General features: G+C 40.0%; 1 long non-coding RNA gene and 1 pseudogene across 1 annotated transcript; one reads left to right on the top strand and one right to left on the bottom strand.

The window, feature by feature from the left end:
* Positions 1–4,287: 4,287 nt before the first annotated feature.
* On the bottom strand, positions 4,288–7,669 carry LOC128571273 (uncharacterized). Its single transcript, XR_008375722.1, has 5 exons — positions 7,477–7,669; positions 6,969–7,078; positions 5,635–5,713; positions 4,849–4,984; positions 4,288–4,347 (listed from the first exon to the last, which is right to left on the bottom strand). It is a non-coding gene; the product is annotated as an uncharacterized LOC128571273 (long non-coding RNA).
* Positions 7,670–12,583: 4,914 nt separating this feature from the next.
* Positions 12,584–26,176, top strand: LOC128571254 (dnaJ homolog subfamily B member 14-like; annotated as a pseudogene).
* Positions 26,177–26,360: the final 184 nt, after the last annotated feature.

The following is a 26,360-nucleotide window of genomic DNA, read 5'->3' as shown; positions in this document are numbered from 1 at the left end:
CTGCAAAGATTAGAATTAATACCTAACCCAGATACCAACAGACATCCATAAGCATTTAGAACATCCAAGAAAACACGATCTCACCACATGAACAAAATGAGACACCAGTGACCAATCCCAGAGTGACGGAGATAAGTATCGTGGTAAACCTCAAGGTCATAAAGATACTATGTTATGATTTCTTCGGGAAGTATTATATTTTACCTTTTATATTTAGCTCTGTGATCCATGTTACATTTTGTGTGTTATAAAAAGATGTTGTTGGCGGAGCCTGTGGCTCAGTGAGTAGGGCACCGGCCCCATATACCAAAGGTGGCGGGTTCAAACCCAGCCCCAGCCAAACTGCAACAGAAAAATAGCTGGGCGTTGTGGTGGGTGCCTGTAGTCCCAGCTGCTTGGGAGGCTGAGGCAAGAGAATCGCTTAAGCCCAAGAGTTAGAGGTTGCTGTGAGCCCAAGAGTTAGAGGTTGCTGTGAGCCGTGTGACGCCACGGCACTCTACCCGAGGGCGGTACAGTGAGACTCTGTCTCTACAAAAAAAAAAAAAAAAAAAAAAGATTATTTTTCCCCTACGGTCGTTCAATTATTTGACTCTTTTTCCCTCCAGTGAATTGTCATGAAAGTTTTATCATTAAAGCAACAAATTGAGTGGAGAGGGGACTGACTTCTGGACTCTTGTTCTATTAGTCCACACTGCTTTAATACTACACTGTTTGAATTAATACCACACTACTTTAAATGAAAAATATTAACTTTATGGGGCCTTGGTGTGTGTCACACTTTATGGGGGCAAGACATGATTGCAAGAAGGACTTTACCTAACAATTGCAATCAGTGTAACCTGGCTTATTGTACCCTCAATGAATCCCCAACAATAAAAAAAAATAAAATAAAATAAAGTACTTGTGTACACAGGAAAAAAAAGGAAAAGAAAAATATTAACTTTCATTCTCAAATCTGGTATTATGAGTTTGCCAACTCTGCTCTTCTCCTCAAAGATTGAGCTTTTGATTGGGTTGCATTGACTCCATAGTTCAATGGAGTAATAAGTGACATTGTAACAATTTTCAATATATTTACTCAATTTATAAATACCCTATATCTTTTATAAATACCTATCAATTTATAAATACCTAAATTCTTTTATGGTTTTCAGTATGAAAAATTGTTGTTTCTGGTCGACTAGGCCACTATTGTGAATCCTAGTAAATGTGGAATGTAAAGGTCTTAGCAAAATAACTAAGAAAATGCTACAAAAGCTATGTTAACTAGTGTGATGAAAATGTGTCAAACGATCTATGAACCAAGAGTATGGTGCCCCATTATCATACTAATGTACACAGCTATGATTCAATAAAAATAAATTCAAGAAAAAGAAAAATTGTTATGTCTTTTCTTAGATCTTACCTAAATATTAGATCTTACCTAAATATTTTGTTAGATCTTACCTAAATATTTTAAATTTATGCTATTTTTATTCTTTTATTTGATTTTTAAAGTGTTTATAATTGATATATTGAAATACAATTTGTAAATATTTTACATATAGACAACATTTTCAGGTTCACTTATTAATTCTAGTACTTTGCTTGCAGATTTCTCAGGGTACGCAATTATGTCCTTCGTGATTAATAACACTTTCAATTATTCTTTCTTTTTCTAATATTAATACCTCTAACTTCTTTCTCTCTCTCTCTCTCTTTTTATTGTTGGGGATTCATTGAGGGTATAAGAAACCAGGTTACACTGATTGCATTTGTTAGGAGGCCCAGGCTCTCCTAGGCTGCGGGTTATAGTTAAAATGGAGTGAAGAATATGCACATAAGTTCTAATAATATTTCCATTTCCCTTTGGTCTCCTTTGGTCAGATGTCTAACACACTGTGCCTCATTCTGGGGTTTATGAAAACACACACCCCAGAATCTAATCTGTGATAGGGAAAAATGTGATAGGATTGGGAGTGAAAATTTAAATTTAGCCTGAGACTGAACCTGAGTGATGGTTAAGGACTCAGATTGGGCAGGGTTTGACACAGAGGTTGGAGATGGTTAATTACTGGGGATTCTTTAGCTATGAAGGTATTTGAGATTGAAGAACACAGATGTCGAGGAACAGGCTCCCGGGACAAGCACGACAAGGGTCAGGGACGCACCCTGCAGAGACAGGAGATTCCAGGAGAGCTGGATGTATTTGGCTCTCTGTTCTCCTCAAAGTTCTTAGGACACAGGAAATGCTGTCCCATGTGCAGGTCTCTGGTTTTCCTCTGCTGGTCCACAAAGGAAGGGAATCTACTCAGCCATGCTTGTTGGCAATTGATACTAACATTGTCCATGACAAATTGACCATATTTTGCCATGTATACTGTGCACCCACCTTTTTGGCCCCCAAATTCCAGAAAACATAATTCAGTTCTTGGCCAGAAGAAACACATGTGCGGAGGGCTAACATTCCTCTGTAAACATGCAGATTGTGCCTCCCTTCTGCAGGGACCCACTCTGTGAAGGCTGCCCCTTCCCTTGCTCCCGGGAGCCATTCCCTCCTCACCACATCAGGGACCACGCACAAGTTTCTCACACATATGTCCACTGGGGCAGGAGCTTCTGAGCTGCTCAACCCAAAGGCAGCCATGAAGTTCCCTGAAACCCGTGCAGGGCTCCCAAACCCCTCTCTGCAGGGCTCAAACCCTCTGTGAGCAGGCACCCAACTTCTTCTACACCAGCCTCCCAACCCCTTCTGTGCAACAGCGGGGGCCACATATTTGACCCCACAAGATCAGGGCCTGCCTCGCAAAAACGACCACAGCCCCCTCTTTTGGTCATGGCACTAGGCGGAGGCCACACTGTCTCACTCCCACCACATCTTGGATTCTCCTGGACTGGACCTCCTTAAACTCAGGAAGCTCAAGAAGGAAAGCACAACAGCTCCTTGAGACACACTGGACACCCCCACTCCCAAGTCCTACCACCCACGTAAGATGAGCACTCTTGTTTATCCCTCAAAAATGGGGGCAAAAAGATGCACAATATACATGGCAAATTTTGGTAGCTGGGAATCTGACCTAAGTTGCTTTGGAAAAGAACACGTTTTTTTCCCTTTTGTTCTGTAACATCAAATCAGCACGGTTTAAACCTGTGTCTCCAAGAGGGCCAGAACATCAACTTGGGCAGGGAGACATAAACAGATGTTACTAGGTTGGCTGTAGGATCTCCCACTAATGAAGCCTTAGAAGGCGACGGGGAATAAACTTCAGAGATGGAGGTTCCTGCAGGAGAATTCTGACACTGCTTGGAGATTCAGGGCCTGTGATTGCTGGGACATGGTGGACAGCTCCTCAGCACCATCTGGGGAAAATGTCTCCAGAACAAGCTTCCTTAGATGGAAACATGTTCAGGTTGAGTCACAGCTAAAGTGCCATCTGGTGGTGGTGAAGCAGACAGGCTGTTGGTTCCTGATGATCAACATGTGAATCCGTGTGACCATTTTCTGGGATAAACTTGGTAAGAGATTGACATCTCTGGAAAGGCAGAGATCAAAATCACTTGACAGTGCTCAGAGAGAAAGTCACCAATGCTTAGAGAATAACATCTGCTCCCTGAGTGTCACATGGTAGGAGAGGAAGAAAGGAAGTGGCTGGGTGCTGAATGTCCCCTGGGAATGTGAAATCCAAGGGAGGAACAAGGCATTGAGAACAGAGAGTGACCGAGTGCTGAGGGTGAATTTAAGTCACATAAGGTCAGAAGAGAATATGGAGGGTGGAGGTGAAGAAAGCTCAGATAGAAAGGCTGGTGTTAATTCTCCTGGGGTGCTTCCTAGGAGTGCAGAGAACAGGGTGGGTGAATTTTGTCACATGGAAACCGCAGAAGTGAATATGCCGGTGCGGGGAGCAGCATCTTCAGGGACTCCCAGGACAACAGTGGCTTGAATGTAACAGTAGTTCCATGGCCCATCTCACAGGGGGTCTAGACACAGGGGTGATGAAATTGGACAGTACCACAGTGCTAGCCCAGGGGCTGCAGAATACAAGAGGGACATAGCTGTGGACAGGACCAGAACAAGGAAAGAGGGGCCTACTCGTCTACCAGGGTAGGACCTCCTGAAGCATGCTCCCCGTCACCTCAACCTACCCATGACTTCACAATACCCTCTGTGGTCTCCTCCAAGGCTGTTACTCACATCACCACTATATATCAACCCCCTCCTATGACCATGGCAGGACGCACTGAATCCATGAAATGTATAGAGCATGCTATCCAAAGGGTCCAGGAAACACATGAAAATATTCATCACCTTTTCAGAGTAGAATTCAGCTTCTTTCACTCTTCTGGTTCTCTTTAGGTAACTCTGCAAACCTGGTAAATCAAAAGAGTAGGCGATATGTAAGGAAGATAGGAGCACAGGGATCATACTGGAGTCCCTTTAGGGGAGAACCTTGGGTTATTAAACTCTGATGGCCCAAAATCAGCTGACATGTTCAAATGGTCAACAGTAATATTAACAGATTCAAGACTGTATGGTTCCATTCATGAAGTACATTACTCCACCTGCTGCTAAAAACCACATGAAGCTCAGACATCAGTGGTTACTTCAAAGGGGAAGCTGAGCACCCAAGAAGTCAAACTGTTGATACAGTCAAGAGACAGAAGTGCTGATTATAAACCAACATGTAGTCTTTCCTGGACATCTCATATGGCCACCTACTGGGGAATACCCAGTGTTCAGGTCAGTCACTACTTCCTACCCACAGATGGGCAGAGCAGAGACCCTGAGAGGTATCTCTTGCTTTAATATCTTCCTATGAGCCTTCCTTGGAGGGCTCTCTTTTCCCAGAGAGACTGTATCTAGCAACTGACCTCCTCTGAGAGCATGGATCTGGGGCCTCACGGAAGTAACAGGAAGGCTTGCAGTTGGAGAGCTCAGTCAAATACACAGAACCTTAGTTTTCAATGTTCCACTTCCCTTTCCCCTGTTGGCTCTGCCCTTATGCTGCTGAGAACAAAAGGAAAAGAATGAGAGGCTGAGACTCGCTTCTCTCACACCTCTTCCCTAAGAGGCTCAGACAGTCATTATACAAGAATTATGAGCCTCTCCATTTTAACAAATACAAAGGTGTTCCTCTTATCCATTTTTAAAGGGGATAAAATATTCCCCATTTTCCTTCTCTGAGAAACTCAAGAGAGGATTGTGTTGGGAAATCTTGACTTAGTGTTCTCAGAAGTCTTCTGCTCAAGAAGGACCCAGAATCATAAACCAACAGTCACATCTGCTCCCTCAGAGGACCCTGTATTCTGAGGACAGAGCTTGGATGTCTGCACATTGCTCTCCTGAGAAGCTCAACATGAAGGAAGGGTTGGCTGAGTGATACCTAATATAAGAAAGCAGTAATCAAGCGTCACTTTCTCAATATGCCAATCCAGAATCACGAAGTCATGTGTTTTGGGATTTATCCAGAAGCCCCCACCACACCCAGATGGGCAGCCTAACTTGGAAGCTTCATCCTCCTGAACCCCTAGCCCTGTCCAACCTCTCCCCCTGGAGGAGTGATGCTCAGTCACTCTCCAAGCCAATCAGACTCATTTAGAAATGTGGGAATAGGATTGGGAAACAGCAACAGGGAATCTCTCTTGCGAGCTCCTTACCTTTTGGATGTCTGAGTTTTTCCAGAAGGTTGGTGAAAATGCTTTCAATACAAGGTAGCAGAGGCACAAAAGCAACAATCTGAAACAGAAGCAGAAATCACTCAGGGCTCAGGATAGTTGTTCAGAAAACAGGAACTCTTCTGCATTGTCTGCAGAGTGGGGCTGCCTGAAGCAACTGTGTGCTGAGGGTGTCCAGGCTTGGCTGTAGCCCCCGGCCTGCATCACACAGCACAGGAGAGTCACAAAAGGGGTTTGAGGGTGTGGAGGGAACAACAGGAGGAGGGCAGCCACAGCCCCCACCACCATCCCAGAAAACCCTCTGTCCCTGTTGGGACTTCTGGGTCCCCCTGCCCTCCCCTGCCATCCCATTTTACGACTTCACACATTCTTCACACCATATGTTTGCCTCAATGAAATGTTCCATTTGCTTTATGTGTAACCAGCTATTACCTGAGTCCCCCTGTGCTTTGTGCAGCCTTTGACTTGGACCTTGGAAGTCTGAAACAGCTGGAATTTCTGCTTCTACCCAGAGATTTATACTCTCAGGATTATACAGATCCTCAAATCCGTGTTAGCTACAGAATTTTTTTGCCTAACTCTAACCTAGATATAAAATCTAAAGTTCTATTACACTTATTTTAGTCTTCTGAATGTTAAATAGAAAATGTTTTCAAGTCAGCCTTTAGTGTTTCAATCAGAGTAGCTGACTGAAATAAAATGAATAATATTCAGCAATCCAAAACTAAAATAAGTATAAAATAAATGTTTATAATTAAGACTTCGAGTGTTATGGGGGTAAATTTAGAGCAGTTTATTTTTCTGAAGTTAATGAAACAAACTGTACAAGGACTTCAGACATACTACATACACACAACCACACCCACACACGTTTACATGCTTTCATGAATGAGTCTAATATTGTCAAATTCAGGAATCAATTCCCTCCTATGACTTCAATCTTCCATTCATTATATTGACTATACCTTTTTTTCTAACTCTACCCAAGGAACAGATAGTCCCAGACCTCTACATTAATTTCATTACAGGTCTGAGGCTCCCCCAAGACAGGCATAGCTCACAGTGTGAATAAATTCTTTGCTCCCTCAGCCCACGGTGGTGAAATAGGGCCTAGGAGTGTCAAAGCCTTCAGGCAGAATCTGGCCTTGAGCAACCTCACCTGAGTCTTCCATGGGCCATGTGAACATGACCTTTCCTATAGTCAGGCTCTTCATGTCACGGCTATATACTCCCTATAGTCCTCCACCTTTTTCCTAGACTTCTTTGTAAACTCTTTATCAGATGCTAGCTCTCCTCTGAACTGTCTCCCAACTTACGTTTCTCTGAAACTCCGTAGCCCTTCACTTGCCAAGAGCTTCCACGCTCTCCTCCCTTTGATATGCATCCTCAATCAAGTTTTCAGTTCAGAAATATTTCCTTCTGGAAACTAGTAAGCAGAGACATGTGTATATTTGGGGCTGTGCCCTTGACCTCATAATGCAGTTTTAGCAGTAAGTCCCACATAGTTCACGATCTATACAAACCGGAGAAGCGCTTTTCCTACTACCAGCATTTGTAACTGCCAAGTGGTCTCCGGAACAAATCGGATACTGTGGGGCGTACCTGCTCCCACACATAGCGTTCCTGGCATTATACTGCCTCACAGATGTGCACTAGTTGGCTATTCATAAAACCAGAAAGTGGACAGAAAAACTAAAATTTCAACAATTGTGGAATTATTGTGCAAATTATTATGCTAATATCATGGAATGTTATACATTTTGTGGTTTTTATAGACAGAATCACTCACATGGGCTAGAATGAAGTGGTACAATCATAACTCACTTTATCATTAGTCTCCTGGGTTCAAGAGATCCTCCTGCCTCAGCATCCAAACTATCTGGGACTACGGTCATGCATCACCTCTAATTTTTGTAGAGACACAGTCTTGCTATGTTGATGTGACTGGATTTGAAGGCATATCCTCAAACAATTCTGCCTCAGCCTCCCAAGATTTTAAATGCATGAACCAGGTGCACCTGGCCTGGAATAATATATTCAATGAGATAATGAGAATATTTAAATATTTTCAGTATATTAATTGAGACACAAAATACAAAATTTGATGAAAAAAACAAATATTGTTGTTTGTATTACACACACACAAAGGTAGAAATGAAAATGCTAATCACATGAATGCACAGGCTAATTAACTATATTGGGGTGATTCTTTCACTATGATGACATATATCAAAATACCAAGTTATATACCCTACATACATACAATTTTTGTCATGTATAGCTCAATAAAGCTGGAGAAAATTCAACTGGAGAGACATTTTCCAAAATAAACAACTGATTGTAAAATGGACAAAAGATTTAAATTATGCATCATAAAAGATGAGATCCAAATAATCAACAAGATTATGCAAAGATAAGATGCTCAACCTTATTACTCATCAGGAAACAGCAAATTAAAACTACACTGAGTACCACTACATACTGCTCAGATAGCTAAAACGAAAACACAGACAATACTAAGTTTTAGCAAGAACGCAGAGAAACTGGAAATCTCATACGTTGCGGTTGGGAATTTATGTTAGTACAACCATTTTGGAAAAGTGTTGGGCAGTATCCCTGTATGCTCTAACAGAGCATTTCTAATCCTAGCTGTATACCCAAGAGAATTGAGTGCAGTGACTACCAAAAGACATGTAAAACACTTTCATAGCAAATTCCCTTATAACACCCTAAATGAAAAAAAAATTCTAATAATGAAATATGAAATAAAATTTGCAGTTTATTTACATCATAGATGTGAATAGATATAGTTGTATATCTATTTATCTGATTATACAGGTATAATAGGAGATGAGGTCCTTGTTTTTTAGATGTATCCCCATGATCACCTCTTATTTTGTGGCTTGTCTTTTAACTCTCCTTATAATGGATTTGGTTGAATAAAGTTCTGAATTTTGATAAGCTACAGTCTATAATTGGTTATTGTGTGTGTTTGTGTAGGTATGTCTTGTGTAAAAATCTTGCCATAGTTGAGAGGTGGAGCAAGATGGCCACATAGAACCCTCCAGGGATTGTCCCTCTCCAAGAACACCAAATTGAACAACTATGCACACGGACAAACACCTTTATAAGAACCAAACATCAGACAAGCAATCACAGTAACCACTTTTACCATCATAACATGTAAAAAGTCACTGAAGAAGGTAAGAAAAATGGTTTTCTGGGGTCACAAAACCTCACAACAACTCCCCTACCTCCAGAGATGTAAGGCCAGCACTGTGTGGTGAGAGAATCTATGTGCTTGGAGAAAGGAGGCCAGAGGACTGTAGGACTTCGCATTGGAACTCAGGGCCACCCTGTCAAGGGAAACAGCATGGGGCTGAATTCTGCTGGCAGCCATGAAGGGAGCATACAGACGAGCCCCAGAAGGGAATCTTTCACCCCTGCAGTGGGAACCTGAGCTCCAGCTAGCTCCATCACCAGCTCAAGCAAGTGGCCTGAAGCCAGGAAAAAATGTAAAAGATACTCAGGCCACAAGGACTGTGGATCTTAGGCAAGTCTTTGTGCTGTTCTGAGCTTTGATCCAGTGGACCTGGGGTGTGCATAGCTGGAAAACCAGCTGTGGTGGCCAAGGGAGTGCTCGCATCACCCCTACCTCAACTCCAGGAAGTGCAGCTCAGGGAGAGCTTTTCCACTTTGGAAAAGGAAAGGGAAGAGTACAGGGAACTTTGTCACACCATAAAATAAAGTACTACACAGATGCCTGAAGTCCCTGGCTGCAGGCCTTAGCTCCTAGATTTCATTACTAGACTTAACCCTGAACCAGAAGGGAACGTGCTTCCCTGATGGGAAGGACCCAGCCCTGGCAGGATTCACACCTGCTGATGAAAGAGCACTTGGGCCTTGAACGAACACCAGCAGTAGCCAGGGTACATAGTCTGGTGTGACCGGAGTAGTGGTGGCTGTGGGAAGGGCTTGCATCATCGCTCCCCCAACTCCTGGCACCCCAGCATGGAGAATGAGACTTTTATTTAGTGGAAAGTGAACGAAGAGAGTGAGATGGTAATCCATGGAATTCTCCCAGCCTTACCGAGGTCCACCAAGGCGGTACCACCAGTAGGTGGTAGGAGTCATGGTGTTACTAGTCTTAGTGAACTCCCTAGTGCTGAAATGGCTGCACTGACCAAAGACTTAGATTGCAACACTCAAATCCCTCTGCCTACCAAAAACCATGGGTACCAAAGAATGGGTACAAATGCCCAGACTGCAAAGATTAGAATTAATACCTAACTCTTCAAAACCCAGATACCAACAGACATCCACAAGTATCTAGAACATCCAAGAAAACACGATCTCTCCAAATGAACTAAATAAGACACCAGTGGCCAATCCCAGAGTGACGGAGATGAGTACCTTCATATACCTCAAGGTCATGAAGATAGTATCTTATGATTTCTTTGGGAAGTATTATATTTTACCTTTTACATTTAGCTCTATGATCCATCTTAGGTTTTTTTGTGTGTGTTCAGTACAATGTTAGAAAAAGATGTTGTTTTTTTCCCTACAGACGTTCATTTTACTTTTTTTTCCTCCACTGAATTGTCATGAAAGTTTTATCATTAGATCAATACATTGAGTGGAGAGGGGACTGAATTCTGGAGTCCTGTTCTATTAGTCCACACTGCTTTAATTCATACCATTAATACCACACTACATTAAATGAAAAATCTTAACTTTAATTATACAAATCTGGTAGTATGAGTTTACCAACTCTGCTCTTCCACTCAAAGATTTGAGCTTTTGATTGGGTTTCATTGACGCCATAGTTCAATCTAGTAATAAATGACATTGTAACAATTTTCAGTATGTTTACTCAATTTATAAATACCCTATATCTCTCCATTCTTTAGTCTTAAACTTCTCTCTGCATTTTTCCTTTTTTGGTTTTCAGTATGAAAAATCTTTATGTCTTTCATTAGCTCTTACCTGAATGTTTAATGTTTTATGCTAGTTTTATTTCTTTTATCTCATTTTTAAAGTGTATGTAATTGATTATTATAAATACAATTTTTAACTAGTCTACATATAGACAAGTTTTTCAGATTCACTTAATTCTTGTACTTTACTCGCAGATTCCTCAGGGCACACAATTATGTCCTTTGTGATTAATAACACTTTCAATTATTCTTTCCTTTTCCAATATTAATACCTCTAACTTCTTTTTCTTTTTATTTAATGTTGAGGATTCATTGAGGGTACAAGAAACCAGTTTACACTGATTGCATTTGTTAGGTAAAGTCCCTCTCACAATCATCTCTTGCCCCCAAAAGGTGTGGCACACACCAAAACCCCAGCCGCCTCCCTCCTTCCCTCTCTCTGCTTTTCCTTTCCCCCACCTCTAACTTATTTTTCATGCCTTCTGGAAGTGTAAAGAAAAAGGTCAAACTGAAGTGGTGTTTCTGTTTCTGACCCCAGGAAGAAAGTGTTCAATGTTTTACCATTAAGAATGAATTAGCTGAAGGATTTTTTAGGATACTCTTTATCAGATTAAGAAAGTTTCTTTTTATTTTGTAATTTGCTGAGCATTTTTGTCATGAATGATTACTTAATTTTATCAAGTGTCTTTTCTACCTCCATTGAGATAATTAGATTTTCTGCTTTATTTTGGTAATGTGGTAAATTGATTTTCTAAAACAGACTAATTCCCAGAAAAAAACCCACCTTGGTCACCAAATTCCGGTTCTGTTAGTTATTCTTTTGTTACAACCACCCCACTGTCTCTGGCCTACAGACATGGACACCATAAAAGTTTTCCAGGATAATCATAAATTCTTTCTTGATGCGTTGACTGCAGGGTGCTTTGCTCAAGCTCTCCTGGGCTGTGGGTTATAGTTAAAGGGGAGTGGAAAATATGCACATAAGTTCTTATACTATTTCCATTTCTCCTTGGTGTCCTTTGGTCACAGAATACAAGAGGAGTTCTAATACTTCGAACTCATTTACAGGGGTCAGCACTGAATCCAGGTTTCAATCAGCAGGTCTAACTGACTATTGTTGCTTATCCGGAGCACTTGACCTGCCATAATAAATCCCAGATTCTGGGTGAGTACACCCATGTAAATAAATTTGTACTGATGGCCTTATGTTTTATCCCACTTCATTTTTCAACTTTTATAATCTTCTCTTCTTTAGCCTTGTGACTCTCAGGAGATTGGCTACAAGCTCCAACTCTGCCTGGCTACAGCTATCAGGGATTAAGTCATGGACATTTACAATGTGCCTTTCATGGGGAACTTATTGATTTTGGGTGAAAAGACCAACGCCTACTTATCTGACTTGTAACCAATATGACCGTCACAGGAAACTTACTTATATTGGCAGAGGCCCTTGTGGCTCTGCCTTGTGTTAAGTTTATTCCTGTCAAGAAAACCACTCTCCCCAAATATGCAAGAATAACTTTTACACTTTTTCCTTCCAACACTTGTTGACTGACTTTGCAGAAATAAAGTTTGATAATTAAAAAAAAAAAAAAATGAAAAGAACAGATAACTTACACTCTCTAGGAAAGCCTTATCCAGGATAAAAGTTAGGGCAGGACTCTCCCCGGTCCTGTCCACCAGAGTCGTGCCGGGAGGTCTGGGGCCCGGGCTCGGGGGAAAGTCCTCCCGCGACCGGCACCCGGCCGGGCCGCCAGCTCTCGCGGAGGTTGCTGCGGACAGACCGCCAGCTGGGCTCGGAGCCGGCCCGGAGCCAGAAGGGAAGGGCTGGCGCGGCGCGGGGAGGCCGCCCTGAGGAGGTGGAGCCGCCCTGTGGTCCCCTGCCCTCCTCCTCGCTCGCCGGCGCACGTCCCCGCCAGGCGGCCTTTCCTCTCCGCAGGGCTGCTTCAGCCGCCTGTAGCCGCTACCTGAGGAAAGGGAAGAACCCTCAGGCCATGGAGGGGAACCGGGATGAGGCGGAGAAATGTGTCCAGATCGCCCCGGAGGCCCCGAACCTCGACACCGCGAGAAGGCCCAGCGCTTCCTGCCGAAGCCGGGAAGCTCCGCCCACTGCCCTCGGCCACGCGCACTATTGGAAATAATTATGAAAAGTGGAAGCACAGCTGGAAATAGCGCTCCTTGCCGAAAACCATGGGGAAGTGGTGATCAAGCCTAATTGCACAAAGGACAGCACATCTGGTAGTGGTGAAGGTGGAAAAGGCTATACCAAAGACCAAATAGATGGAGTTCTCAGCATAAACAATTGTAAAAATTCCTATGAAGTACTTGGAGTTAGAAAGATGCTTGTAGGATAAGTTTATTTCTTTTTTTTTTTTTGTCTTTTTTTTTTTATTGTTGGGGATTCATTGAGGGTACAATAAGCCAGTTACACTGATTGCAATTGTTAGGTAAAGTCCCTCTTGCACTCATGTCTTGCCACCATAAAGTGTGACACACACTAAGGCCCCACCCCCCTCCCTCCATCCCTCTTTCTGCTTCCCCTCCCATAACCTTAATTGTCATTAATTGTCCTCATATCAAGATTGAGTACATAGGATTCATGCTTCTCCATTCTTGTGATGCTTTACTAAGAATAATGTCTTCCACTTCCATCCAGGTTAACACAAAGGATGTAAAGTCTCCATTTTTTTTAATGGCTGAATAGTATTCCGTGGTATACATATACCACAGCTTGTTAATCCATTCCTGGGTTGGTGGGCATTTAGGCTCTTTCCACATTTTGGCGACTGTAAATTGAGCTGCAATAAACAGTCTAGTACAAGTGTCCTTATGATAAAAGGATTTCTTTCCTTCTGGGTAGATGCCCAGTAATGGGATTGCAGGATCAAATGGGAGGTCTAGCTTGAGTGCTTTGAGGTTTCTCCATACTTCCTTCCAGAAAGGTTGTACTAGTTTGCAGTCCCACCAGCAGTGTAAAAGTGTTCCCTTCTCTCCACATCCACACCAGCATCTGCAGTTTTGAGATTTTGTGATGTGGGCCATTCTCACTGGGGTTAGATGATATCTCAGGGTTGTTTTGATTTGCATTTCTCTAATATATAGAGATGATGAACATTTTTTCATGTGTTTGTTAGCCATTCGTCTGTCGTCTTTAGAGAAAGTTCTATTCATGTCTCTTGCCCATTGATATATGGGATTGTTGGCTTTTTTCATGTGGATTAATTTGAGTACTCTATAGATCCTAGTTATCAAGCTTTTGTCTGATTGAAAATATGCAAATATCCTTTCCCATTGTGTAGGTTGTCTCTTTGCTTTGGTTATTGTCTCCTTAGCTGTACAGAAGCTTTTCAGTTTAATGAAGTCCCATTTGTTTATTTTTGATGTTGTTGCAATTGCCATGGCAGTCTTCTTCATGAAGTCTTCCCCCAGGCCAATATCTTCCAGTGTTTTTCCTATGCTTTCTTGGAGGATTTTTATTGTTTCATGCCTTAAATTTAAGTCCTTTATCCATCTTGAATCAATTTTTGTGAGTGGGGAAAGGTGTGGGTCCAGTTTCAGTCATTTACATGTAGACATCCAGTTCTCCCAACACCATTTATTGAATAGGGAGTCTTTCCCCCAAGGTAAGTTCTTGTTTGGTTTATCGAAGATTTGGTGGTTGAAAGATATTAGTTTCATTTCTTGGTTTTCAATTCGATTCCAAGTGTCTATGTCTCTGTTTTTGTGCCAGTACCATGCTGTCTTGAGCACTATGGCTTTGTAGTACAGACTAAAATCTGGTATGCTGATGCCCCCAGCTTTATTTTTATTACTAAGAACTGCCTTAGGTATACGGGGTTTTTTCCGGTTCCATACAAAACGCAGAATCATTTTTTCCAAATCTTGAAAGTACGATGTAGGTACTTTGATAGGAATGGCATTGAATAGGTAGATTGCTTTGGGAAATATAGACATTTTAACAATGTTGATTCTTCCCATCCATGAGCATGGTATGTTCTTCCATTTGTTAATATCCTCTGCTATTTCCTTTCTGAGGATTTCATAGTTTTCTTTATAGAGGTCCTTCACCTCCTTCGTTAGGTATATTCCTAGGTATTTCATTTTCTTTGAAACTATGGTGAAGGGAGTTGTGTCCTTAATTAGCTTCTCATCTTGACTGTTATGGGTGTATACAAAGGCTACGGACTTGTGGACATTGATTTTATATCCTGAAACATTACTGTATTTTTTGATGACTTCTAGGAGTCTTGTGGTTGAGTCTTTGGGGTTCTCTATGTATAAGATCATGTCGTCAGCAAAGAGGGAGAGTTTGACCTCCTCTGCTCCCATTTGGATTCCCTTTATTTCCTTGTCTTGCCTAATTGTATTGGCTAGAACTTCCAGCACTATGTTGAATAGTAAAGGTGACAGAGGACAACCTTGTCTGGTTCCAGTTCTAAGAGGAAAAGCTTTGAGTTTTACTCCATTCAGTAAAATATTGGCTGTGGGTTTGTCATAGATAGCTTCAATCAGTTTTAGAAATGTGCCACCTATGCCTATACTCTTCAGTGTTCTAATTAGAAAAGGATGCTGGATTTTATCAAATGCTTTTTCTGCATCTATTGAGAGGATCATGTAATCTTTATTTTTGCCTCTGTTAATATGGTGGATAACGTTTATGGACTTGCGTATGTTAAACCAGCCTTGCATACCTGGGATGAAGCCTACTTGATCATGATGAATGACTTTTTTGATGATAGGCTGTAATCTATTGCCTAGGATTTTGTTGAGAATTTTGGCATCTATATTCATGAGTGAGATTGGTCTGAAATTCTCCTTTTTGTTTGGGTCTTTTCCTGGTTTTGGTATCAGGGTGATGTTTGCTTCATAGAATGTGTTGGGGAAGATACCTTCTTCCTTAGTTTTTTGGAATAATTTCTGCAGTACAGGAATAAGCTCTTCCTTGAAGGTTTGATAGAATTCTGGAGTGAAGCCATCTGGACCAGGGCATCTTTTGGTTGGAAGATATTTTATTGTTTGTTTGATCTCAGTGCTTGAAATTGGTCTGTTCAGGAGGTCTATTTCTTCCTGGCTAAGTCTAGGGAGAGGGTGTGATTCCAAATATTGATCCATTTCCTTCACATTGTCAAGTTTCTGGGCATAGAGTTTCTGGTAGTATTCAGAGATGATCTCTTGTATCTCTGTGGGATCAGTTGTTATTTCCCCTTTATCGTTTCTGATTGAGGTTACTAGAGATTTTACTTTTCTATTTCTAGTTAGTCTGGCCAATGGTTTATCTATTTTATTTATTTTTTCAAACCCAACTAATTGTTTCATTAATTTTCTGAATGATTCTTTTGTTTTCAATTTCATTGATCTCTGATTTGATTTTGGATATTTCTTTTCTTCTACTGAGTTTAGGCTTAGATTGTTCTTCTTTTTCCAATTCCATAAGATCTCTTGTGAGATTGTTGATGTGCTCTCTTTCTGTTTTTCGAATGTAGGCATCTAAAGCGATGAATTTTCCTCTCAAAACTGCTTTTGCAGTATCCCACAGGTTTTGGTAGCTTGTGTCTTCATTGTTGTTATGCTCAAGGAAGTTAATGATTTCCTGTTTTATTTCTTCCTACACCCATCTGTTATTCAACAGAAGATGGTTTAATTTCCATGCCTTTGGGTGGGGTTGAGCATTTTTGTTAGAGTTGAGTTCCACCTTTAGTGCCTTATGGTCTGAAAAGATACAAGGTAAAATTTCAATTCTTTTGATTCTGTTGATATTTGTTTTGTGTCCCAGGATATGATCAATTTTGGAGAATGTTCCATGGGGTGATGAGAAGAATGTATATTCTTTATCTTTGGGGTGGAGTGTTCTATGTGCATCTATCAAGCACTGTTGTTCTAGGGTATCATTTAAATCTCTTATATCCTTGTTTAATTTCTGTTTAGAGGATCTGTCCAGCTCTGTAAGAGGAGTGTTAAAGTCCCCTGTTATGATGGTATTATCAGATATCATATTGCTCAGACTGAGTAAGGTCTGCTTCAAGAATTAGGGAGCACTTAAATTGGGTGCATAAATATTTAGAATTGAAATGTCTTCTTGTTGTATTTTTCCCTTGACCAATATAAAGTGACCATCTTTGTCTTTTTACTTTAGTTGCTTTAAATCCACATGTATCTGAAAATGGGATTGCAACTCCTCTTTTCTTCTGAATTCCATTTGCCTGAAAAATTGTCTTCCAACCCTTGACTCAGAGCTTTAATTTGTCTTTTGAAGCCAGGTGTGTTTCTTGCAGACAGCAAATGGATGGCTTGTGTTTTTTAATCCAGTCAGCCAATCTATGTCTCTTCAGTGGGGAATTCAAGCCATTAACATTTATTGAGATAATTGATAAGTGTGGTAGTATTCTATTCGTCTTATTTGGTGAGAGTCCATTGCTTAGTTTTATCTTTTGCATCAGTTTGGAGGTTAGGTTCTGTCCTTTGATTTCTGAGTTCTTACTTTGCTGCTGATCCATTGTGGTGGTCAGTGTGCAGAACAGGTTGAAGTATTTCCTGTAGAGCTGGTCTTGTTGTGGCGAATTTCCTCAATGTTTGTATATCCGTAAATGATTTGATTTCTCTGTCAATTTTTAAGCTTAGCTTAGCGGGGTACAGAATTCAGGGCTGAAAATTGTTCTGTTTAAGTAGATTAAAGGTAGATGACCATTGTCTTTTTGCTTGGAAAGTTTCATTAGAGAAGTCTGCGGTCACTGATGGATTTGCCCCTGTAGGTCAACTGGCGCTTACTCCTGGCAGCTTGCGGAATCTTTTCTTTTGTCTTGACTTTGGACAGGTTCATCACAATGTGTCTTGGAGAAGCTCGGTTACAGTTGAGGCGACCTGGGGTCCAATATCCCTCTGAAAGCAGTGCGTCAGAATCTTTGGTGATGTTTGGGAAATTTTCTTTTATAATATTTTCTAGTATGGCTTCCATTCCTCTGGGGCATTCTTCTTCCCCTTCTGGAATTCCTATAACTCGTATGTTGGAACGCTTCATAAAGTCCCATAATTCTGACAGTGAACGTTCTGCTTTCTCTCTCTTCTTTTCTCCCTCTTTTACTGTCTGAGTTATCTCAATAACTCTGTCTTCTACCTCTGAAATTCTTTCTTCTGCATGGTCTAACCTGTTGCTGATACTTTCCATTGCATCTTTAAGTTCCCTAATTGACTGTTTCAGTTCCTTCAGGTCTCCTATATCCTTTTTATATTCTTCATATCGTTCATCTCTTATTTGATTCTGTTTTTGGATTTCCTTTTGGTTATTTTCCACTTTATTAGCAATTTCCTTCATTGTTTCCATCATTTCTTTCATTGTTTTCAACATGTGTATTCTAAATTCCCTTTCTGTCATTCCTAACATTACTTTACAGGTGGAATCATCTGCAGTAGCTACCTCATGGTCCCTTGGTGGGGTTGTTCTAGACTGGTTCTTCATGTTGCCTGGAGTTTTCTGCTGATTCTTCCTCATGAGTGATTTGTTTTATCTGTTTCCTTGCCCTAATTTTCCTTTCACTTCCTCTTGCTCTTTAAGTTCTTGTGCCTGTGGACTAAGGGTTACAGGACCAGAAGGGTGAGAAGGTTGAAGAGAAAAAAGGGATAAAAGAAAGGAGGACCAAGTGATAAGAGAAAAAAGGAAGATAGAGAAAGAAGAGGGGGTGGGTATAAGGAATATTGACAAAAAGAAGAGAGGCACAGAAAGAGGGAGACAGGGCAATATAGGTGTACAGTAGTGTACTTTGACACAACCTTAAAAAACCCCACCTTCTGGGGGTGCCCAGTTGGGTGGTTCCCTTGAGGTCAGCAGCTCTTTGCTAACCTGATCAGACACAGTACCCCACCTCCACCAAGTAGAGAGGAAAGACAAAAATGCTATAAATCAAACCAAAACAAGCAAACAGAAAACTTTACGGGGATAAAATTCGGTGAAAAACCAAATGATAGCAGTAGAAACACTGGCAAAAATGAAGTTCTAGTTATTAAAAAAGGCAGCAATGTGAAATTATAATTAAACTAGAAAAATTGAGAAAGAAAAAGGGATCTGTATGGAAAAGATTGAAATTAAAAAACAGAAGAACATCAACAACGTCAAAATAAACAAACAAAAAAAACCCAAGCAAAAAAAAAAAAAGAAAAAAATACACAACCAAAAACAAAGCAGTTTGTATATGTTATTGAATATTGTCTGGGCATCAGGTGGTCTTCTGGGGTATGAGATGTTAATCACAGTTCTGATACCACTGGAGGCTGCTGATTTCTCAAACCCCAGCAGGTAGACACCCTAAATCTCTCTTCAGCCCACTTAATAGGCACTTTGAACTTGTAAACTTGCTGAGCAGAAGCTTTCCCAGCTTTCTCGCTGCAATCACTGCTGAAGTGGCTATCCACTTACCCAGTGTGCCAAAACCGGTCTCACTCTGCCCCTGAGTGTTAGGGCTACAAGGAGGCTCAGACCCACCCCTTAGGCTACTTGGTTGCTGGGTTACCAGCTCCCACCTGTTTCTAGGTCTGCGACCCTGAGGGCGGAGCTTGCTGGGGCAGATCACTGACAATGGTTCCGTGTGACCCACCACCAAACACTATTAGCTCCGTCTGGCTCAGTGGCTCAGACTGGGGCCCTAGACAATGGCCAAAGTTCTCCGCACTGCCGCTGAGGCCCTCCCCAAGGCAGTTCAACTCAGTGCCAAGTCCAAGGACACCAAAACAGTTCACAGGTAAGGCCTTTCTCGTTTGCAGTCTCGCTGCTACTGAACTTACAGTTGTGGGCGGGTTTAGACGGATTTAACACACGTGACCACTTGCCGGTTTTCCACTGTTTTAGTCCTCCTCTTGTGGTCCAGAAGTCTCTCACTGACTCCCTGTATCCTCATAGGAGTGATGATAGGCAGATCCCACCAGCCAGATATGCCTGGAGTCCTATCTCCCCAGACTCCCGGTGCCCAGATGCAAGGAAGCTGTTACTCGGCCGCCATCTTGCTCCACCTCCTGGATAAGTTTATTTCTAATTTATATCGTTCAAGACCAGTTAAAAGCAGGTCATATAATGCCCAGTACCAGTCAATGGAATAGCCCAGTATTTCTAGTAAAAAAGAAATCTGGGAAATGGAGAATGGTGACTGATTTAAGACGAATCAATGCAATTATTTCTCCAATGGGAAACTCCCAATCTGGAATATCTAACCCATCTCTAATTCCTAAAACCTATTATAGCATCATAATTGATTTAAAAGACTGTTTCTTTACCATTCCCCTTCATCCTGAAGATGCCGAAAGATTTGCTTTCACTATTCCTGCCTTGAACTCAGAAAAACCTGCAAGACGCTTCTATTGGAAGGTCCTTCCTCAAGGCATGTTGAATAGCCCCACCTTATGTCAACTTTTTGTAAATCAGCCTTTAGAGATAGTAAGGACACTTTTCCCGGAGGGTATGTGCTTACATTATATGAATGATATCTTAATAGCACACCCTGATAAGGAAAAGTTACAACAGATGTTTGAAACTGTAAAGAAAAACTGCCAGCAGTTTGGACTTGTAATTTCTGAGGACAAAATACAGTATACAGATCCATGGGAATATTTAGGATATAAAATAACTAGACAAAAAATAATTCCACAAAAAGTAACTATTAGAAGAGATACTTTAAAAACTCTGATTTTCAAAAACTATTAGGAGATATAAATTGGATTAGACCTAGTTTAGGAATTCCCACATATGCTCTAAAAAATTTGTTTGCAACTTTAGAAGGACCAGCTGATTTAAAAAGCCCTAGAGTATTAACTGCTGAGGCAGAAAAAGAATTACAGTGGATAGAACAGCATATCCAGCAATCTCAGATAGATAGAATTGATGAAGTCGGTCATTTTTATTTATATGTTTTTCCTTCCAATCATTCTCCTACTGGACTGTTAACACAAGAAAATAATTTTATAGAATGGTGTTTTCTACCTAACAAGACAGTTAAGAAAATGGAGACATATATATACAAAATAGCCGCAATAATTTTAAAAGGACGTCAAAGATTTAGACAATTAATTGGTAAAGACCCAGAAAAAATATTTGTGCCTCTTACTAATTCTCAAATTAATAATTTATTTATCTTCAACATTGAATGGCAAATCGCTCTTTCAGATTACCTAGGAATTATAGATAACCATTATACTAAGGATAAAAGAATTCAATTTCTTAAAAAAAACCAATTGGATATTACCAAAAGTTATTAAAGAACATCCGTTAGATAATGCTCTCACTTTTTATATTGATGCTAACAAGAAAGGAATTGCAGGATATATAGGAGAAAAAATACAAAAGGTCGAACAGTCTCCTTATCAATCTGTTCAGAAAGCTGAATTATTTGCTATACTAATGCTACTAAGTGAGGTCGAGAGATAAACATTATTAGTGACTCAATCTTTTGTACAATTGTAGTACAAACCATTGAGACTGTTACTTTAACTGAAAATAATTCAGAATTAAATTTGTTGTTTCACAAACTACAAAAGTTAGTAAGAGTCAGAGTAAAAGGTATTTATATTACACATATTAGAGCCCATACAGGATTACCCGGACCTTTATCAGAAGGCAATCATAAGGTAGATCAATTAATAGGGTCAGTACTTACTGCCCAACAAGAACATAATATTCATCATTCTAATGCAAGATCATTAAAACAGAGACATGGCATCAGTTGGCACTCTGCCAGAGCCATAGTCCGATCTTGCCCCACTTGCCAACCTTTAGTAGCACCTCCTTTACCCAAGGGAGTTAATCCTAGAGGATTGAAATCTAATCAACTATGGCAAATGGATGTGACTCAATTTCCAGAATTCGGTAAGACAAAATATATACATCATACTGTAGATACTTATTCTCATTTTTCATGGGCAACAGCATTATCATCGGAGAAAGCAGATGCTGTTATTACACATCTATTAGAATGCTTTGCTATTATGGGCAAACCTGAAACTATAAAAACAGATGATGGATCAGCATATATTTCAAATAAATGCAGAGAATTTTTTAATCTCCATCAAATAAATCATTTAACAGGTATTCCTCAAAATAGCCAGGGTCAGGCTATAATTCAAAGACAGAATAGAACATTAAAAGATATGCTCCAAAGACAGAAGGGGGAAGGGCAGCATACCACCCCAAAAAACAGATTATCTTCAGCACTATTTACTTTAAATTTTTTAAATTTGAATGATGAAAATGAAACTCCAGCATTTAAGCACTGGAGTGTGGTCACACCCTCATCTACTGACCAACCAGTGTATTATAAGGACAACATCAATAATCTGTGGATCTCTGCCACTGTGGTAAAATGGGGAAGAGGATTTGCTTATATTTCCACAGGAGACTGTAACTTTTGGGTTCCAGATAAAAATATTAAACTCAGAAGAGTTACCCATGAAGAAACAATGACAGAGAAACCGGATGAAAATTCGAGTGAACAAATTAGCCACGAGATTCCAGCGTCTAACATTGACCCACAAGAATGGAAAGAAGAAAAAGATGACATCAGAACACCCAGAAATGGTGACCATGCAACAAATGCGGAAACTGGGGAAAGCCGCTGTGACAATTCTATGCAAACAAAAGCATAAGTTAACACCTGTAAATATTTTTTTAGCAATGTTTGCTTTCCTTATGTCAACTGTAGAAGGAAAGGAATTTCATTATTGGACATATGTCCCTAATCCACCGCTGCTGCGAGGGGTTAGTTGGACAGAACCCACAGTCCCCGTATTTACAAATGAATCTGTCTGGCTCCCAATACCTTTTAATACCCGAGGACCATTTAAACCTGAAGAAGAGGGGATGAAGCTTGTTAACTATACTTCTGGGGTCACCGGTCCTCCTATTTGCTTTGGTCAACAATATCAGTGTTTAAATATGACTGTACAGTACTGGCTAAGTCATTATGACCGGCCAGCTTCTGGGAATGATGTCAAACGTGAGATGTTTATGCTAAGTGCTAATTCCATCTCTCGTTTTATCCCAGGTTTTACTCCTATAGATGTGGAAGCTCCTCCTTGTAAGGAGCACAGTTTTACATTACAAAGGGAATGGGTGCATTGGACTCGATGTAAAGGAAATCAAACTTTTTTCTTAACTAATACTTCTAAAGGTCCTATAATGGACTGGAGTCCAAAGGCAACTTTACTTGACAGCAATAAGAGACCTATTAACATTGAGTTGCCAAGAGATGAGTTTACCTATCTTATAAAGAAAAATAAAATCAGTATTAATATGACAACACCTATGAGTTGGACAGATGTTGGGTTTGCACCCCCCGCACCTGGAATTTATGGCTTTCCTAAACAAAATCATTTGTGGAAAGTAGCAGCAGCTCTAAAACCTATGAAGGGTTGGACTGGTGAATTGTTTTATCATCAAACCACCACATCTCATACTTACGGTATGGAATTTACTGTTCATAATGAAAGATACATTCAAGCTTGTGTTCAATTACCCTTTGTGTGGCTTAAAGGCAACATAAAGTGGAATGAAAAAACAGGAGAATTATTTTGTCCTGTGTGTCAACTGTTTACTTGTATTAATAGTTCTCTAAGTTTTAATCCTCAAAAGGAACAGCTGTATTTGTTGAGAGCCAGGACAGGTGTGTGGATGCCAGTGAATTTGACCAGACCATGGCAAGAATCTCCTGCCCTGACAGTTCTTCAACTTCTGGCTGATCGAGTTTTGAGAAGAACGAAGAGATTTATTGGACTTTTATTTGCTATTATTCTAGGAATTATGGCTGTGACAGCTTCTGCTGCTGTCTCTGGCGTGGCTTTAACTCAAGGGATTAAAACACATAATTTTGTGGCTAATTGGCATAAAGACTCTGAACAATTATGGACTGCTCAAAAACAAATTGACACTGAGTTATATAATGAAATTGCTGACTTAGAACAAGCTGTTGTTATGTTAGGGGATGAATTAGTTAGCATAAAGAAACAAATGAAGTTGAAATGTGATTGGAATATAACTACTTTTTGTATAACCCCTGTTAAATATAATGAGAGTAAATTTCCTTGGGAGATTGTTAAAAAGCATTTGTTAAACCATGATAATTTGACTAAGGAAATTGTAAATTTACAACATGAGATATATTCCACTTTTGAAAATAAGTTACAAAGGATAGATGGAGATCAGATTTTACAAGGCATAGCTGATGGAATTGAAAAAATGAATCCTATCCCAAAAATACAAGGACTTATAGGAAGTTCTGTAGGATCATTAGCATTATTTTTAATTATTGGATTCATTTTATATTTGATTTGTAAAAGAGTGAAGCATGCACAAAGTGAAAATGAACGTTATGCGCAAGTGTTTGCTTTAATGATGACAGATATGAATAATATTCGTCAAAAACAAAAGGGAGAAATGTAGGATAATATTTAGAAATAAACTTATCCTACATCAAGCACACAAAGTAAATTCAGTGTGAGTTTAAAATCACATGCTTTTCTTCCAGAGGCTTAAGACGCTTGGACCCCCCTGGGTTACTCACAGAGTTAGGTTTTTTTGAATTGTAAAAATTCCTTAGGCCTTTTCTCTGAAGCAGTACACCCCGTGAAGCCTGAGATTCAAGGGCATGCCTCCCTTCCTCAGAGATACGGGCCAGAGGGTTGACATATGTTAACAACATATTGTCAGAGGTCTATAGGTGCTCTGCCCTGAAGGAAGGTCACAGTCATTACTTCATACTGAGTAAACTGAGTGAATGCTTGAAGATATTCTTCTATTAACTCTGTTCCCCTATAGCTGTTTTCGTCTTTGTGCCCTGCTCGGAAAACTAGTCACTGTTTGAGGAACAGTTTTACTACACAAGTGGTTACATTGATATGATAAATATTTCCTTTCAAGTTAAAATTCAGCTAATAGATAATGGATTAGGTGTGTACATGACTGGAAGAGTATAAAACTTAAACTTGGAATAAAGAACTTTGCTATATGCCATCCCACGGAGTATAGTCTGTTTCTTGACTTAATAATTACAGGAGCGAGTTTACACCTACAGCAAAGCTGCTGCTCGTTCGCGTCTCGGTTCACGCAAAAATGCTGGTGATGAAGATTTGAAAAAAAGCTTATTGAAAGCTTGCTTTGAAGTTTCATCCAGACAAAAACCAACAACCTGGAGCAATAGACGCTTTTTAAAAGATTGGAAACTCTTATGCTGTTTTAAGCAATCCAGAACAACGAAAACAATACGACCTCACAGGCAGTGAAGAACAAGCTTAGAATGACCCAAAAAATGGGAGATTTAATTTCCATAGTGGTTGTCAAGCTGATAGAACTCCAGAAGACTTGTTTAATATATTTTTTGCTGGTGGATTTCCTTCAGGTAGTGTACATTCATTTTCAAATGGACGGGCTGGTTACAGCCATTAACAACGTCAACATCAACATAGTGGCCATGAAAGAGAGGAAGAAAGAAGAGGTGGAGGGTTTTCTATGTTTATCCAGCTGATGCCCATTATTGTATTGATCCTCTTGTCATTATTAAGCCAATTGATGGTCTCTAATCCTCATTATTCCTTATATCCCAGATCTGGATCAGGGCCAACCATTAAAATGCAGACAGAAAATTGGGGTGTTGTTTATTATGTCAACAAGGACTTTAAAAATGAATATAAAGGAATGTTATTACAGAAGGTACACCACGGAATATTATGCAGCCTTAAAGAAAGTTGAAGACTTTACCTCTTTCATGTTTACATGGATAGAGCTGGAACATATTGTTCTTAGCAAAGTATCTCAAGAGTGGCAGTAAAAGTATCCAATTGCTCAAGTATCCATGTACTCATCCCTATTATGAAACTAATTTACAGCTTTCATATGAAAGCTATAATCCAATTATAGCCTAAGAATATGAGGAAAGGGGAAAAGAGAAAGTGAGTAGAGGGAAGGGTGGGAGATCGGTGGCGGCAGGGTAATTGGTGGGACCACACCTACAGTGCATCTTATAAGGTACATGTGAAACTTACTAAATGTAGACTATAAATGTGTTTACACAATAATTAAGAAAATGCCAGGAAAGGTATGTTAAGCAGTGTGATGAAAATTTTTAAATTGTATATAAAACCAGCGCACGGTACCCCATGATTTCATTAATGTATCCAGCTATGATTTAGTAATGATACTAAAAAACTATTGATACATTCCCTTTAAGTTAGAGGAACAGATAGCAATGGAGACAGGCATAGAAGTAAAGAACATGGCAAATAAATTTAAAAGAACAAAAATAAAATTGTTAAGATAAAAAAAGGTAGAAAAGAGTGTAGTAGAAGATTATGTGACTAATATTTGAAATCATTTGTGTAAAGAAAGACAACAAAAAACAAGATACGCAGTATGCAGCAAAAGTGTACCGCGATGATCTTCTGCGAAGGAAGGCGGACGCCTTGAGCGTGGACAACTGTAAGGAATTAGAGTGGCTGACCAGTCTTTATGAAGGAGAATGAACTGGAATTTTTATGTACACCTTTTTTGTTTTTTCTGTAAGTTTAGTATCATCATGAGAGATGAAGAAACAGATTTGATATGAAAAACTAATCTGAGCTGTTAGTTCTCGAATCTTGGACGGTTTATGCCCCACTGGCTCCTTTAAATAGTAAGAATTGAAAACTAAAATTAATATTTTAGTTATGCTTTGGCCATTATTTTCATTTTCCAAGCTTATATGATTCCTAACTAAAAATGTCTGGAGAGAAGATTGTCACAACTGTAGCAATTTCCAGTTTTAGTGA

The sequence above is a fragment of the Nycticebus coucang genome, chromosome 18 (assembly GCF_027406575.1).
Source record: "Nycticebus coucang isolate mNycCou1 chromosome 18, mNycCou1.pri, whole genome shotgun sequence".
NCBI classification, from domain to species: domain Eukaryota; kingdom Metazoa; phylum Chordata; class Mammalia; order Primates; family Lorisidae; genus Nycticebus; species Nycticebus coucang.
This window is presented reverse-complemented; position numbering and strand designations above follow the sequence as displayed.